Raw genomic sequence first — 16,738 nt, forward strand, 5'->3', positions numbered from 1 at the left:
GATAAAGATGGAACTTTCAGAGTGTAAATGGTTTCCCTGATCTCTGCCCTCCTTCAAATGTCCCAAAAGGGAATCCTGCAGAAACCATCCTGTGGGCCTTGCTCACATGCCCCCATTCCATTAAGAGAACTAATTTTTAGCCTTTCTCTCCTGACCCCTTTCCTTCTTCCTTATGCCCAGGACTTCCAGTTCCAAGAGAAAACTTTCTCTCCTGTTTTCAGCAAGGGGAAGCGCAGGGACCAACAAGCCCATAGTGACAGGACGTAGGACCTGGGGAGCCCCCTGCTGGGCCCCCATCAGTTGGTGAGGGCTGGCAGTTGGGGGGAAGCTGGCTGCTGGGGGTGAGTTGGCCGTTGGTGGTGGGTTGCTGGTGGTGTGGGTTGGTGATTAGTTGGTGGTTGGGAGGTGCCTCAGTTTCCTTCTCTGTCAGAAAGGGGAATCCTAGCCCCACCTCTCCAGGTCATCAGCAGGATAGATGCGTTGATCAATCAATCTATCTATCAATGGACACTTATTAGGCACCTGCTGTGTCCCAGGCCCTGTGCTGAGGTAACTTCCAGGCTAAAGAAGAAGCAGGCAAGGCTGGAAGGGGAAACGGGAGCAGTGAGAAGACTGCAGCCCCCCAGGCTGAGGGCCAATTCTTTATAACTCCTCCCCCACCAAGCCTCCCTGGGACCCAGACAAGAGGACTCCATTTCCCAGAGTGCCTTGGTCCTGACTTCCTGCGGCTCTCGGGCCACCCCTATCAGGAACTGCATTTCCCAGAATACATGTTTCCTGGCTCCTCCCCAGTATGGCAGCCTCGAGGCATGCTGGGATCCTTTGTGGGGACCCAACCTGTGGAGGGTGCACATCTGTGCTGCTTAGACGTTTTTCTGGGTGAGAAGGGGAGGAGAGGGAGTCAGTGGCCAGGGGCGGCCCCGGGCTCCCTGCTGTGGCAGCTGAGACTTCCTGCTCCCTAACACCCCGAGAATGGGAAGACCTGGGTAAACCGGTTCTGGATTAGTGACCCTGAGCGAAAGGGAGTGCGCATGTGCAACAGGAGAGGCAAAGTAGAGGTAGTGAACCCGGGTGTAAATGGGTGTGATGGACAGAACCTTGGCTCTGCGAGTGTGTGTTTGTCTCTTTAGTGTGTGTGTCAGAAGTGGGAATCGTGGCACAACTTCCTCAGGCCGTGGGGACCCTGGATCCATTGATCGAGCAGTCAAATCATCTGTACACGCTTATTAGACTCCTGCTGTGTGCCAGACTGTAGCCGGAGGCAGCTTCCGTTCTAAAGAAGCAGCAGTAGGGCAGGGCTGGAAGGGGAAATGGGGATGGTGGGAAGAAGCCTGGGGCCTCCGAGGAGGGGGAGATCTCGCGTGTAGCCCCTCCCCCTCAGGGCTCTAAATCCAGGGACACAGGCTGGAGGACTCCATTTCCCAGAAGACCTATTTCCTGACTTCACCTCCCTCTGGGGAATTCACAGGAGGTGCTGAGAACCTCATGTGGGCAATCTCAGCCATTGGAGGCCTCCCCAGTGTGGTTCTTGGAGCTTTGCTGTGTGAGAGCGGCAGGGCAGGGAGTCAATGCAGAGGCGCGCCCAGGCTCCCTGCTCTGGTAGCAGACACACTCCTCCCTAACTCTCGGGGAGTTCTTGGGAAGACCCCGGTGGACAAGTTCCCCATAGCTGAGCCCAGAAGTGGGGGTGGGGCAGTGGTGTTCACGTGAACAAGAGAGGCGGGGCAAGGCGATGTGTGTGTGTGTGTGTGTGTGTGTGTGTGTGTGTGTGTGTGTGTGTGGACCAGGGGAGTCTCAGTGTATGTGTGTGTGAGACAGTCACTGTATCTCTGTGCGTGTCTATGTGTCTGTGTCTCACGTGTGTTTCTCAGTGTCTGTGCATCACTTGGACTATGGAAAAAGGAGAAATAGCACCTGAGCCTGGAGGCAGCTGGGGGAGGGGTGCAGTCATAGGATGGGGCGGGGCTGCTGTCCTCTGGTCTGAGCCCTGCCCCAAAGGGAGCAGCAGCCAGCAACATGACCCTGTGGGTGGGGGAGAATGCTGATGCCCACATGCCTAGGAAGGAGCTCTAATCTTGGGCAGTGAAGAGATGCCAACACTTTCTCCCCGAACCCCGCCTGATGGCCCTGGCCACCTCCAGCACACACCCCCCCCCCCCTTACCCAGTAACCCCACCTCCTAGGACTTTCCCTCCATCCACCCATTCCACCTAGTGCAGTTTGTGAATTGAATGCAGCCAAAGATGGTGGCAGAGAGGGTGGGAAGCCTCTTCCTTCCCAGTCCCAGGTTATTTCCAAGTTTGATGCTCCCTGTTTCCTCATGTTGGGGGGAGGCTTCCCTGAGACCTTGGGAAGGATCCTCTAAGCTCCTCTGAGACGTCACCCTCTCTGATTCCCCATAGGTGTACTAAGAAGAAGTCTCCCACCTTGGGGCTCCCACTCCTGAAAGGACCACAGCCTGACCCAAGCAGAGACCCTGGAGCCAGAGAGAATGACCCCTGGGACCCAGAGGCCCCCATCCCAGGTGAGTGCAGTCAGACTCCAGCCCTGACCAAGCTCCCCCCAGCTAGAATCCAACATGACTAAGACCTCTGTGTTTCCCAGGCGTCCAAGGGCACCTTCACTGCTTTCCCTCAGTGTGACCTCAAGGGTCACCCCTGGCTGCCCCCACATGCACAGTATTTCTGGGGTTTTCCAGGGCCTTGATAGCCCCTGCCTGAATGAGCCAGCCCAGGTTCTAGACAGAGAGGCACAAGTGCTGTCATTTATTCATCCCACGTTGGAGTGTGACCCCCTGCACCAGTAGGTGATATCCCTGTGTCCCGTGATTTCAGGGATGGTACAGGGACATTCTCTGCTAAACTCTACAACCTGGGTTTTGGACAGGTCAGTCAGGCCTGCCAAGGAGGCTCCAGAAGAAGTTTGGGCTAAGTTCTCTCCCAAATTCCCTTCTGACAGCCATTCTACACAGGCTATAGAAGTGCCTTAGTGTTAGGTGCTGGGGGATAGGAGTGTAAAAGATGAGATTGGGCCTCCCCAGTTCAAGAAGCAAAAAGCCTGGGAGAGGCTGGCAGCAAGATGGGCAGAGAGCAGAGTCAGGGGAGAGGGACCGGGCTAGCCTAAGAGACCTGTCCCATTGAGGAGAGCAGGACCCTTGAGTGAGGCAGGGCCTCATAGGAAGGTGACATCAATTTCTAGTTCTTGGAAGGCCAGTCAGGGATGGGGCAGCCATTTAAGCTGTGTAAACCCCTTTCTCTGCCCTGCGTACTTGGTTCCTGCATTTCATCAATGTTTGTTCCCTTCATACAGAATATTGTAAGGAACTTCCTTCTGAGCTGAAGATCCAAACTTTAATTGTAGGAAACAAAAGCTTGAGATTGTACCCACACCCCTCGTAGCAAAGATCCCATAGAGATGTAGGGCAGGGTGTTTTATGGATGTTTGACAGATAGGTAGCAAAGTCATTAACAGGCTATAAAATACAGAGGAGTTAAGAAATGGGTGATAGTGTTTTGTCACAGAGATTTGAATATTTGATCCCAAGTTCTCAGTTTAGTACAAGGTAAAGAGAAGAAAATTGAATGAATCCTCCAGAGCTGTCAGACTACTTAGGTCAGAGGAACCTCTCTTGGCCACAGTCTTCTGAGAGCCCAGAATTGGCATAATCTTGACAGGCTCAAACAGCACTTGGACCAGCCGAGTTTCCTAGGTTCTATCATCAGGCCAGTTATTCATTCGCCCTTCCCAGTGAGTCTGGCTTGTTCTACAGGGCTTTTAGCTTCCGGAAATGACTACATAGACCTGAAGCTTTTATTCCTTGAACAGAAGTCTTTGATGCCATGAATTGCTTTAGTATTCTAATGCCCCAATCTCCATCCCTTCTAATACTTTGTCCCCTATTCTATTATTCTACTTCATGTCTGATACAGTTTTATAACTGGGGCTCTTTCTAAAAATTGTAATTGCAGTTACTCACCTGTAGGAGTATATATGATGAATTTGGTTCATGATCAGTGGTATAAAGGCAAGGAACAATTCCCTGTTGGTCAGCATACTGTGAATCCCTTTAGAGGTGTGTTGATTAAAATTTATTTACACATGTAAGGATGGGGGGTGGGACAAAAAGAGCCAGAAGGCCGTTGGTGACAGTTACAGACAGTTGGGACCAGAGAGGAGATTCTAGGAATTTCTTCAGAGGAGGAAGGGGAAGGAAGGACTCCCTGTGGAGGACTGAGAGAGGGAGGAGAAGATCTCAGCTCAAATCCAGTCATGAGGGTTTCCTGAGGATCTTTCTTTGGACATTGATACCCCGATTCCCTGGTCAAAGGCATCCCATGACTTCTCTCACAGCAAGATTTCAGCCATCAAGACAGCTGAGTGTTTTGGGACTCCATTTTGGAAGCTATCTCTTGGGCTTCTTTTCCCATTACCCAACCTTGCTGAGAAACCCTTTCTGGTCTAACTTACAATTATAGAAAAGGATAGAAATAGAAACAAAAGAAGGGACGAGAGGGGAGACGTTTAGGAGTGGGAACCCCAAAGGTTCCCACCTGAGTGACAGACCCCATAGAAATAGAGAAGAGGGCACCCCAAATCCCTCTGCTCTTCACCCCTTTCCCCAATCCCTGAATTGTGATTAATAAAAGCCATTCATTAGTCAAGATAGTGTTCCAGAGTGCCTGAGAGACGACGGGGAGGGGAATCACAGCTTGGTCTAGCTGCCTCCATTTTAGAGCCAGACCCACTGTGAAGTTGGCTGATCTCAGGGGAGGCTTGCGTGAACCCCGCCCTCATTCAGAATTGGATTGGGGTCCCCTAAACCTCATCTCCAACTTCTATGGGGCATCATGACCATCCAGGTCACCCAGTTTCGGGGTGATACCCCCTCAAAGTCTTGGTATTCGGCAAGAGGGGAGAGCTAGAAGAGAGTCTCACCTCATAGACTTTATCTCCCCTCTATCATAACATTTGGATACTGGCTCTATTTATTCTTATACACAGAGGACAGTCTTTATGAAATATGTGCAATCCAGGACAGGCATTCTCCTACCAGACACAGAATTCAACTACACAATCAATAATAATGTCAAGGTTGCATTATTTTGAAGTCAAGTCCACATCCTCTTCTATCAGTGTTATGTATGGCTTCATGAGTTGATAGAATGATTGAGCTGCCTTTGGCTAATGCTCAAGTATTTTGTAGAGAGCCTTGCCTTTTAATTTTTTTCAAACTTTTTAAAGCATTGAAAATTGTTTCAAGGTCCAATTTATCGATCAAATATCCCACAGTCTCTGGAACTAAGAATATTCTGAATTTAATACATTTTTTAAACATTTATTAATATTGATTTTTTTAGAAAAGTTAACATGGTTACATAATTCATGCTCTTACTTTCTGCTTCACCCCCCAAGCTCCTCCCCCCCCCCCCCATGGCTGATGCGTATTTCCACTGGTTTTAACATGTGTCATTGATCAAGACCTATTTCCAAACTGTTGATAGTTGCATTGGAGTGGTAGTTTCGAGTCTACATCCCCAATCATGTCTGCCTCAACCCATGTATTCAAGCAGTTGTTTTTCTTCTGTTTCCACTCCTGTAGTTCTTCCTCTGAATGTGGGTAGCATTCTTTTCCATAAATCCCTCAGAATTGTGAATTTAATACATTTCTTAAGACTACTAGTTGGACATTTCTTCTTATTAGGAGCAATAGGGCACTCTTCATGTTTTTTACACATTAATGAATGTCATTTTTTGGAATTCCTTTCTAAAAGAACATTCTCCATGGTTTACAAATAAATGCCCCTTAAATCCAAATACAAGAATGCCCTTCAAAGATGTGACAAGGTCCAGAGATTGGTGGATTATTAGGTACCACATCAGTACTAGAAAACTCATATTCTTCTATGAAATGATGAGGAGGTGAGGTCTCTATTGTGGTGAAAAATTAATTACCAGTCAGAAGAAAGCACAAATAATGTTTCCAAGCTAATAATGTTTATTAGGAGAGGGCTGGTTTCATTATAAGGCCAGACTCTGGTCAAAAATCTGATGACATTGTGTCCTCTTAAAGACAGAAAATACAGTCAAAATTAAAATAGAATGAATATAAAAATCTTTCACATAGGCAGATCTTAATGAATGGCGCAAATACTGAATGAGCTGGAAAATACAAAATCACCATGGTTAGTAATTTTATGTTTTAATATGGCTGACCTTTCCAAATCCTCTACCATAAGGGGTCAGGGTTTAATTTTTTTTGCTGACAATTATTATTTAATGTGAGAAATCAGCAGCTGGATGACTGACATTGCCCTCTTGCCATACATAGAACAGAGTGTGGTGAGCTTAGTAGAAACTTTGGGGTTATAGGCTTATGGTCAAAATGTCTGTCAGCAAAATTTGGTACCACCCAAAGCTACATGTTTCTTAGCTAATGCTTATAATTCATATAAAGCAAACTATACTATTTGACTATTGTCTCAAAATTAGTGATAGTAGTGTAAAAATAATCCGAAAGGCTAATCCTATTATAATCATAAAAGCGGGTAGGGAGTTTCACATTCACGCTGTTGGATATGGTTGATGCCTGAGTTTGGGTGCTGGGTTTAGTCAACATCTGGCAGCCTGAACTGGATGAACTTGGGACAAAATTTGTCTTATCAAATCAGAAAATGAATTCCAGGCTGAGGATCTTGGTCTGACATAGTCTAAGAGAACTGCTAGAACCAAGAGTCACTTATTGGAAACTCAATACTCTGCTCAGAGATCCTTAAGTGGATTAGAATGGAATGTGTCACACCTGGGGTGTTCATATTCTTGCCAGAGGACTTCAGTGCCATCTCTAGTTCTGTGAATCCATAGAAGGGAAGCTTTTTGGTGCTTTAACTGACTTCAGGCAGCAGTTACAATAGCTGGTTAGGCTGGATAGAAGCCTGCCACACTAGTTACAACAGTTCAGAACACAAGGTTGTGGAGAATGATTATCCTGCTGTGGCTAACAATTTGGAGATATCAGTTTACAGTGTAGGATCAGAAGAGTGTGATAAATCCACCCAGTTATCAGTTTTACATAAAGGAATTTCACACTGGAGAGCTTTCTTCCAGGGCACAAATAATGTGGACACTGTTAGGCTCCCTGTAAAAGGGTAGCAGCTGCTCTGAGACACCAGCAGCCACTTAGGCTGATTTGAGGAGGGATGCTGTTGCTGTTGTTGGTCCTGAGTAGGCTGCAGAGGTTCAAGACTCAACACTCTCCTACTTACATCCTTAGATGGAGTGACTCGCATACATCTGGGAGTTCATCCAGGTGTGGAGAGCAAAGATTTCCTCTGAAAATGTCCAAAATTATTAGAGCAGCATCCTTTACCATGGGTGGGATGGTAAAAGTGAAAGCATGAGTTAAATCTTCTTGTCAGTGAAGAATTTAATCACCTGAGGCTGGGGTTTCTTTAACTGTATCTTTAACCTGAACAATGTAGAAAGAAGAATATTCACTTTGCAGACTTGACAAAAATTGAAAAAAAAAAAAAAAGACTGACATGTTCCTTAAGTGGACAAGGACCTCCTTGTCCTGTGATAAAGTAATGAGAGAGGAGTTGAGGAATCCTAATTCCCCCTTCTCAGTGGTTATTTACGAATTTGAGATCTCAGGGTATGTTCAAGGGAGGAATTGAGAGTCGAGCTCACCAGGGATTTATAGATATATATATCTATAAAGTGAGAGGGAGAAAAGGACCAGAGAACTGTGCTAAAGGAGAAAACTATCTTTTTTCTTTCTTTTAGATTGTAGAGAGAGTGAAGTAACCACATTAAACGACCAGTCGATGAGCAAATTCATTTAAAATGAATCCATTCTGTCTCTCAAGGATTCCAATCATTACACTGTCATTGTGTTTCTTATGAATTAGTTCAATCCCCAATCCCAGTTAAATAAACGTTATATTTTTAAAAGATAAAAATCCCCTCCTTTCCTTACCATAGTTATTCTTTCTGGCTTACTAAATGTAAAATCACTGTATATAGTCCAGTAACAAATGACATTCCTTATAAAGCAAAGACAGGATATTTTGGTTATGGCATATCATACCCAGTGGCTCCCCATGGTCTCGATATAACATGAGACCTCTCTTTTTCAGTTAGCTAGAATCAGAGTCTGATCCCATGTAATTATTTGGAATCCTCTTTATTGCTTTCATCTCGATAAGAGTATTTCAATAGCCTTTTAGGAAAATAAGTAGAGAATTCCTTTTTCTTTGTTTTCTTATCATTAATCACTGGTAATATTTCCCCCCAGAATACATAGTATTTGCTACCTTCTCAGAAATTCTTCAAAACATGTTCTTACCAGATGAATTCTGACACTTGTGATGAGGAGGAATTTCAGATCACTTTCTGTCTTTCTCCTTCACAGAATTACCTTCCTCATTCAGAGAATGAGTACCATCTCCCTGATTATACAGGGGAAAAGATTTCACCATTAGTTACTTCTCCAGGTTTTAGTCTTCCCACATGATTCTCACTTCAGACACAAAATGCCTTTCTCAATATTCCACTGGGCTTTAAATGACTATTCTCAGGGCTGACTGACACTCCTGAGGTTTAGGAATTTTGGAAAAATCCCTTGTGTCCTTAAGTTTCCTCCAGTTAGTTGATGAGGACTGGCCTGGATGAATTTTGAAGGCTGACCTCTAAATCTCATGCCTTTTTTTTGGTTTAGGGGTCAATAACATTCAAGGATGTGGCTGTGGACTTCACTCAGGAGGAGTGGTGCCTGTTGGACCATTCTCAGAAAGAGCTGTATGTGGAGGTTATGCTGAAGAATGTGCAGAATCTCCTCTCTGTGGGTAAGGACCATTTCCTCTCTTAACTCTGAATGTACCATTAAGGGAATATCTTCATTCCATACCAAATGTATAGGATTTTGAGCCTTTCTCATTGCTTAAAAAATCAAAAGTGCTGATCTCTTTGTAGTGTTGTTCTTCTAACTGGTTTTGATTTACAAAATATCTTTGAATAATGTGATGAGAAGCTGGGACTTTCCTTTCTTCCTCCTGAAATTATCTCTCTTCTGTTTTAGGTAGCTTCAGGTAAAAACTTAAAAGAGTGTTACAGATTTACATTCCTGAAGGTAATCACAGAAGTCATGTAGTCTAGCCTCTATGTAGACCTGAATTTTATACACAAGAAAAATAATATTTGGAATGATCAGCTGTGATAATCATTGCTACTCCTGGCATTACAATGATTCAATATAATTCTGAGGGACTTGGGACAAAGAATGCTAACTACCTCCAGAGAAAGAACTGTTGGAGTTGGAAGGCAGATGAAAGCATATAATTTTTCACTTCTATATTTGATTTATGTTTTGAGGATGTAGTTTTATACAATTATTCACTTACAAAAATAAGCAATATAGAAATAAAAAAGATGTATAAAACTTAGCTCACATCATCTAATTTTGCCCATTTTAGCAAGTTTATCCTTATTCCTCCTTCATTCTTCCCTCAAATTCCAAGCCAGTGGATAGAAATGGAAAGGAAGGGTATAAGCATTTTAAAATACCTGTGCTATGTCCTCACCTGGTTTAAGGAGTTCATACTTAGAGTAATATCATAACATCCCTGAGATTTTGGTACTCTTATTACCCTCAATTCATAGTTGAGGAAAGTAAGGCAAACAGAGGTTAAATAACTTGCCAGGGGCACCAACTTACCCTCTGTCTGAGGCTGGATTGAATTTGTTTTTCTGACTCTACATTCTGGTCTCTTACCCCTTCACTACCAACTGCCTTTCTTTTCTAGATAATGGAGGTTATGGAATGTACCTATCTTTCTATTAAGATAGACTTTTCAAATTGTAAATGTCTCAAAAGGAAATCCTGCAGAAATCATCCTGTAGGCCTTGCTTACGTACTCTCTTTCCATTAAGAGGACAAATTTTTTATTTTTCTCTCCTGATCCCTTTCCTTCTTCCTTATGCCCAGGACTTCCCATTCCTAGAGAAGATTTTCTCTCCTGTTTTCATCAAGGGGAAGCACCATGGCTGCCAGAGCAAAAAGGCCCAAGGAGCTCCTGTCCAGGTGAATGAGGTGAAAGCAGGTGTATGAAGGTTGTTATCCCAAAAGACTTTTATCTATTGTAATGAAGGGAGTACTAGACTTTGTGGCTGGCAGACCACGTTGTATCTTGCTATTCATTTCCTGAGAGATGGATGATGGGCTCAGTGTAGAGTCGGTGTGCTCTCCTCCCCCTCTCTCCTCACCTGGGGACATTTCTTACTTCACCAACTCCTCTGCCCAGCAGCCCAATGGGAGTGCTTCCTCCCTCCCATGTCTGTGGTGTAAGGGGTTGGCTCACATGTAGCATGAGAGTTACAATTTGTGTACTCAGTCTCTAAAAGTTTTGCCATTGCTTTTATAAAGTGTGCAACATATTATATGATAGATTTTAAAGTAGGATGACTATTTAGTATATCTGCACTAAATTGCATACTATCTTTGCATGAAAAGAAAACATAATCCCCATTGAAAATTACTGCATGAGAGTTAAAAAGACTGAAGTTGTTTTTCAGCTGAACATATCAAGAATGACCATGTGAGTGAGCATCTGGGTTGCTCAGTAGATTGAGAGTAAGACCTAGAGACTGGAGGTCCTAGGTTCCAATCTGACCTCAGACACTTCCTAGTTGTGTAACCCTGGACAAGTCATATAACCCCCATTGTCTAGCCCTTACCAATATTCTGCCTTAGAACCAATACATAGTATTGATTCTAAGATCGATGGTAAGAGTTAAAAAAAAAAAAAAAAAGAATGACCATGTACATCAAAAATGTTCTTCCTAAATGAAGAGAACAGAATATTTCAAAGATCAATCAAAATTTAAAAAATTATGAGAATTGTGTAAATAGAATTAGCTCGATCCCATTAATAGTCAAAAATCTACTCAACCCAGGCGTGCTAATGATGTCACTCTCACCTCCCTTAGTGGGGAGGGGAGACGAGTTACCCACACGTGACAATAAGTAACAAATCAAGAATAAGGGACTGCCCTTTGGGCAGTCCAAATCAATGTAGAAACTGCCATTTGTCCATTTGAATTAGAGGTGGACCACAGGAAGTGATGAAAGACACTATCTCTTTAAGTAAGTGAGTGAACTTCCTGTGGAGGCAGTTGCCGTCTCCAACTGGAAGAAGAAGCATCTCCTGAGACCACAGAACGCTTACTCTTTATATTGTCACGTGGGTAAGTTAGGCTGACTTCCTTGGCTTTGCTGGGCCAATTCTAAACTCTGCCTATCTGGCTGTTGGGTCTTGTGGCTTACAGCTTCATTTATTTAGCCCCCTTAACCTTCTCTCTCAGTCCAGGCCTTTGGCCTGGACTAGCCTCTACTTTTCTCTTTATTCCTACTTTTACCTACCTATTGTAAATAAACTCTTCAACCCGATGCTGACTTGGGTCTGATTTAATTACGGAATCAACCTAAATTGTTGATTCCTGGTGGCCACATATTTTTAATATATATCTATAAATACCTAAATTTTATTCCTTACAGAATCATAATCAATAATCAACAAGTGACTTTTAAAGGAAAGATGGAAAGGGCAATGGAGAAATACTGTCTACTAATGTGGACAGAGTATTCTCAGGTAAAAGGTTTGAGTTGGGGTTGAGTCTGTTTATATGGAGGTTGGTCAAGTTACTCCTCCATTCTGGTCAAGACCTGAGTTGTAAAGTGCAGTGTGAATTTTGAACCTGTCTGTGGCACAGGCCCACTGTGAAGTTTCATTGTTATTTTATATGAAGATACTTCTAAAATCATCTATCTTGCAGATATAACCAAATAATGTATCAAAAGTCTGGTTCTACTTGTATAAGTTTGAAAAGTCCTTTTTGGCTGGGGAAACAGAATAAAAATCAATTTACTTTCTGCCATCAGAGCAAAGAATTTAAACCTGCATGCATGCGTGTGTGTGTGTCCTCCTTCCTTTTACATTTATATTATTATTTGTTTTCTTCAGAGACAGAGACCATTTTTGAAGTCAAGAAGATATCTACAAAGCTGAGCCTTTATCTGCAAGGATGTGACCCTCAAAAATGCATGAATGAGGGTTCCTCTGACTTCATTTTGAGAGAAATATGTGACTCTAATAGCAAGGTAAATGAAAATCCAAATACTGACTATAAATTTGATGAAACTGCAGAGAAATTCAGTCAGTATTCAGTCCTATATCAGCATATGAACTTGACCTCAGGAAATAACTGTTTTCAGGATAACGAATACAGAAAATATTTTCCTAAAGAAGTTGAACTTGTTCAGTCACATGAGAAATTTCTTGACATACCCATGTATCAAGGTAACTTAGAAGGAATGGCATTTGGTTCTGGTTTAGACCTCATTAGACATGCAAAAAGTAAACATGTAAAGATGCTTTCTGTGAATAATAAAGGTGGGAGACTGTTCAGTCAAAAGTCTGATCTTGATTCACATGAAGTAATCAACTGTGGAGAGAAAACTTATGAATGTAAACAATGTGGAAAGACTTTCAGACAAAGGGCCCCTTTTTCCTCTCATCAGAGAATCCACTCTGGAGAGAAACTTTATGAATGTAAGCAATGCGGAAAGACTTTCACACGTATGGGCAGGCTTTTTATACATCAGAGAATCCACACTGGAGAGAAACCTTATGAATGTAAGCAATGTGGAAAGGCATTTTCAGTGAGGGACCGTCTTTCCATACATCAGAGAATCCACACTGGAGAGAAACCTTATGAGTGTAAACAATGTGGAAAGACTTTCACACAGAGGAATAGTCTTGCTAAACATCAGACAATCCACTCTGGAAAGAAACCTTATGAATGTAAGCAGTGTGGAAAGGCTTTCTCACAGACGGGCAGTCTTTTTAGACATCAGAGAATCCACACTAGAGAGAAACCTTATGAATGTAAGCAATGTGGGAAGGCATTTTCAGTGAGGCACCGTCTTTCCATACATCAGAGAATCCACACTGGGGAGAAACCTTATGAATGTAAACAATGTGGAAAGGCATTCACAGGAAAGAGCAATCTTTTTAGACATCAGAGAATCCACACTGGAGAGAAACCTTATGAATGTAAACAATGTGGAAAGACTTTCACAGGAAAGAGCAATCTTTTTAGACACCAGAGAATCCACATTGGAGAGAAACCTTATGAATGTAAACAGTGTGGAAAAACTTTCACACAGCGGGGCAGTCTTTTTATACATCAGAGAATCCACACTGGAGAGAAACCTTATGAATGTAAGCAATGTGGAAAGACTTTCACAGGAAGGAGCTATCTTTTTATACATCAGAGAATCCACACTGGAGAGAGACCTTATGAATGTAAACAATGTGGAAAGGCTTTCACAGTAAGCAGCAATCTTTTTATACATCAGAGAATCCACACTGGAGAAAAACCTTATGAATGTAAACAATGTGGAAAGACATTCACAGGAAAGAGCAATCTTTTTAGACATCAGAGAATCCACACTGGAGAGAAACCTTATAAATGTAAACAATGTGGAAAGACTTTCACAGACAGAAGCAGTCTTTGTAAACATCAGAGAATCCACACTGGAGAGAAACCTTATGAGTGTAAACAATGTGGAAAGACTTTTACACAGAGCAGTGGTCTTGCTATACATCAGAAAATCCACACTGGAGAGAAACCTTATGAATGTAAACAATGTGGAAAGACTTTCTCACAGACTGGCAGTCTTTTTAGACATCAGACAATCCACTCTGGAGAGAAACCTTATGAATGTAAACAATGTGGAAAGACATTCATAGGAAAGAGCCATCTTTTTAGACATCAGAGAATCCACACTGGAGAGAAACCTTATGAATGTAAACAATGTGGAAAGACTTTCATAGACAGAAGCGGTCTTCATAAACATCAGAGAATCCACACTGGAGAGAAACCGTATGAATGTAAACAATGTGGAAAGGCATTCACAGGATGGAGCAGTCTGTTTATACATCAGATAATCCACACTGGAGAGAAACCTTATGAATGTAAACAATGTGGAAAGTCCTTCACATGCAAGAGTTATCTTTTTATACATCAGAGAATCCACACTGGAGAGAAACCTTATAAATGTAAGCAATGTGGAAAGACTTTCACACAGAGGAGCGGACTTCGTAAACATCAGAGAACCCACACTGGAGAGAAACCTCATGAATGTAAGCAATGTGGAAAGACTTTCACACAAAGGAGTAGTCTTGCGAGACATCAGAGAATCCACACTGGAGAGAAACCTTATGAATGTAAACAATGTGGAAAGTCCTTCACATGGAGGAGTAATCTTGCCAGACATCAGAGATTCCACACTGGAGAGAAACCTCATGAATGTAAGCAATGTGGAAAGACTTTCACACAAAGGAGTGGTCTTGAGAGACATCAGAGAATCCACATTGGAGAGAAACCTTATGAATGTAAACAATGTGGAAAGACTTTCACACAGAGACGCAGTCTTGCTATGCATCAGAGAATCCATACTGGAGAGAAACCTAATGAATGTAAATAATGTGGAAAGTTTCACACAGAGGGATCAACTTGTTAGACATTAGACAGTCCACCCTGAAGAGAAACCTTATGAATATAAACAGTGTGGTGAAGAAATAATTTCAGTGCAGAGGTTGGTACTGAGGTATTTTAATAATAAACCTCAGTTACTCTCTTGACTAGGCCAGAACACTCATTTAGTTTGGAGATATATATATATATATATATAATTATCAAACAGGGAGTCCCTACCAAACTTAAGGTTTCTAAGCTTTTCCCATGCCCTCTAATGGGACCTCACGGTCCAGTCTTCTGTTCTTCTAAGCTTCACTCCTTAACCACTATCAAAAAACCCAAAGAAAATGCTAATCTGACTAATCTGACACTTAGAAAATAAGATGTACATGTCAGAAATACATATACACACCTTGCCTCCAAGCAGATTGGCCCAGGTAGGCTTAAAATTGGTCTGGACTTACTAATTACTTGGCAACGAGGGAAATCTCAAATTGTCAACAAAGCAAAGGTTTTGGTCTTTACTCATTGTCTGTCTTCTTGATGAATTTGAAGATGGGAACCAGGAAACCTTTGGTGTGGTTCAAATCTCTCTGAGACCAAAGATGGCCTGGGAAACGAGTCTGAGCTTGACCTCAACACCAGCTTAAGGTCCTGCTGCAAAAAATATCATCCTAGTGATCTCTTTTCTTGAAATATCAGTAGCAAAGATAAACCAGGATTGAAGTCTATTCAGATTAAGGAAACACGGCCAAAGCATCCAGAAAACAGTACAGTCTCAGCACCACAGACAAAACTGTTTTCCAGCTAGCCAGTCCCAACAGAACAGTGCCCACATGCCTTATATTCCAAACCTTGCTTGCAACCTTCCAATCTGCTTAAGGACTTTGGAGTTTGCAAGATCTTCTTGCAAAACAATTTATTAATCTTAATTACCTTAAATCTAAAATCTACTGCTACAATGGAAAGTCATTTACATTGAGGGGTAATCTTGCTATACATCAGAGCATCCACACTGGAGAGAAACCTTATGAATTGTTAAGAGAGTTTTTTAAATTTCTCCATTTTTCCCTTTAAGAGGCAAGGGAGCAAAAAGATTTCTGGGTAAGAGCTCCCCTGCTGTACACGCTGTTAGTTGATGACAGAAGAGTGGCTGAGAGTTGGCAGGTGAGTTGCAGACAGTTGAAAGGGGTTTTTATCTCTAGGTTCTGTGTCTCTGAGACAAAGTGGCAGTTAGAAAAATAACTCATAGTGGGTAAAGAGAAAAGGTGATTTATGAAAGGTGATCAATGTTTATTGATTAACTTACCTAGTTAGTGGGAATATTCTTGGATAGATAGAGTATGTGGATAGGCCGAGGTTGCCCTATCTGAAGACACTGCCCTTGAAGGCAGATAGATTTAGGGTTTTTAAGAAAATTTTAGTTAGGATTGGGATCTTAGGTATCAATATAAGAGTTCTCTCACTTCCCTCCTTTCCATTTCCTTTCTGAACTTTCCTCAAAATAAACTGTTGTGTTTTACCAAACTACTCTCCTGACTTTTGTTAAAACTCCTACTCCAAAATATACCGCTTCACAACCTGTCGAGCCACCCAGTAGTTTGATTAATCTATTAATCTGTTCCTAATCAATACTAGGAACAAGTAGAGCTGTAACAATGGTGCTAGATATCATAGAATGGGTAGTAAAGGAGGTGGTGTCAAATTACCTCAGACAACTCCGACTACCTGAGACCTTCAAAGAGATTTTACATCTCACAGTTTTGGATTTTTTCCAGTTAGTACCACTTATGGGTGTATTTGTGGTATATGCATTGTTTCAAGGGTACCAATTATATCAAATATTTAATTTAATCCTTACTTAGTAAAGGAAACAACTAAAAGAGAAATTAATGGAGACTAGAGTTGTATATCTTGAGAACTGCATTTCTCAATTGACTACAACTATTGCCCACCATGATGAACACTATCTCTAAAGTTGCTCAACTTGAAGATAGTATCTCTAAAATGGCTAAAATTATAATACAACAAAATGAAACTATCTCTTGCATGATCCTACCTGCCTCTCCTACTGTTTCTAATTCTCCTACAAGGCAACTAAAACTAAAAACCCAAAGAAAGAAGATACTAACCCTAGTCTACTCCCTTTAAGAGAAGTAGCAACTTTTAATCTCAAGAAGAGTTAGTAATTCTTAGGCAC

At 42.2% G+C, this 16,738-nt stretch overlaps 1 pseudogene; it reads left to right on the forward strand.

The window, feature by feature from the left end:
- The first annotated feature begins 868 nt into the window (after window positions 1-868).
- LOC123233142 overlaps window positions 869-16,738 on the forward strand; it is a 29,691-nt pseudogene continuing 13,821 nt past the window's right edge.

Source organism: Gracilinanus agilis, chromosome 2, assembly GCF_016433145.1.
Source record: "Gracilinanus agilis isolate LMUSP501 chromosome 2, AgileGrace, whole genome shotgun sequence".
NCBI classification, from domain to species: domain Eukaryota; kingdom Metazoa; phylum Chordata; class Mammalia; order Didelphimorphia; family Didelphidae; genus Gracilinanus; species Gracilinanus agilis.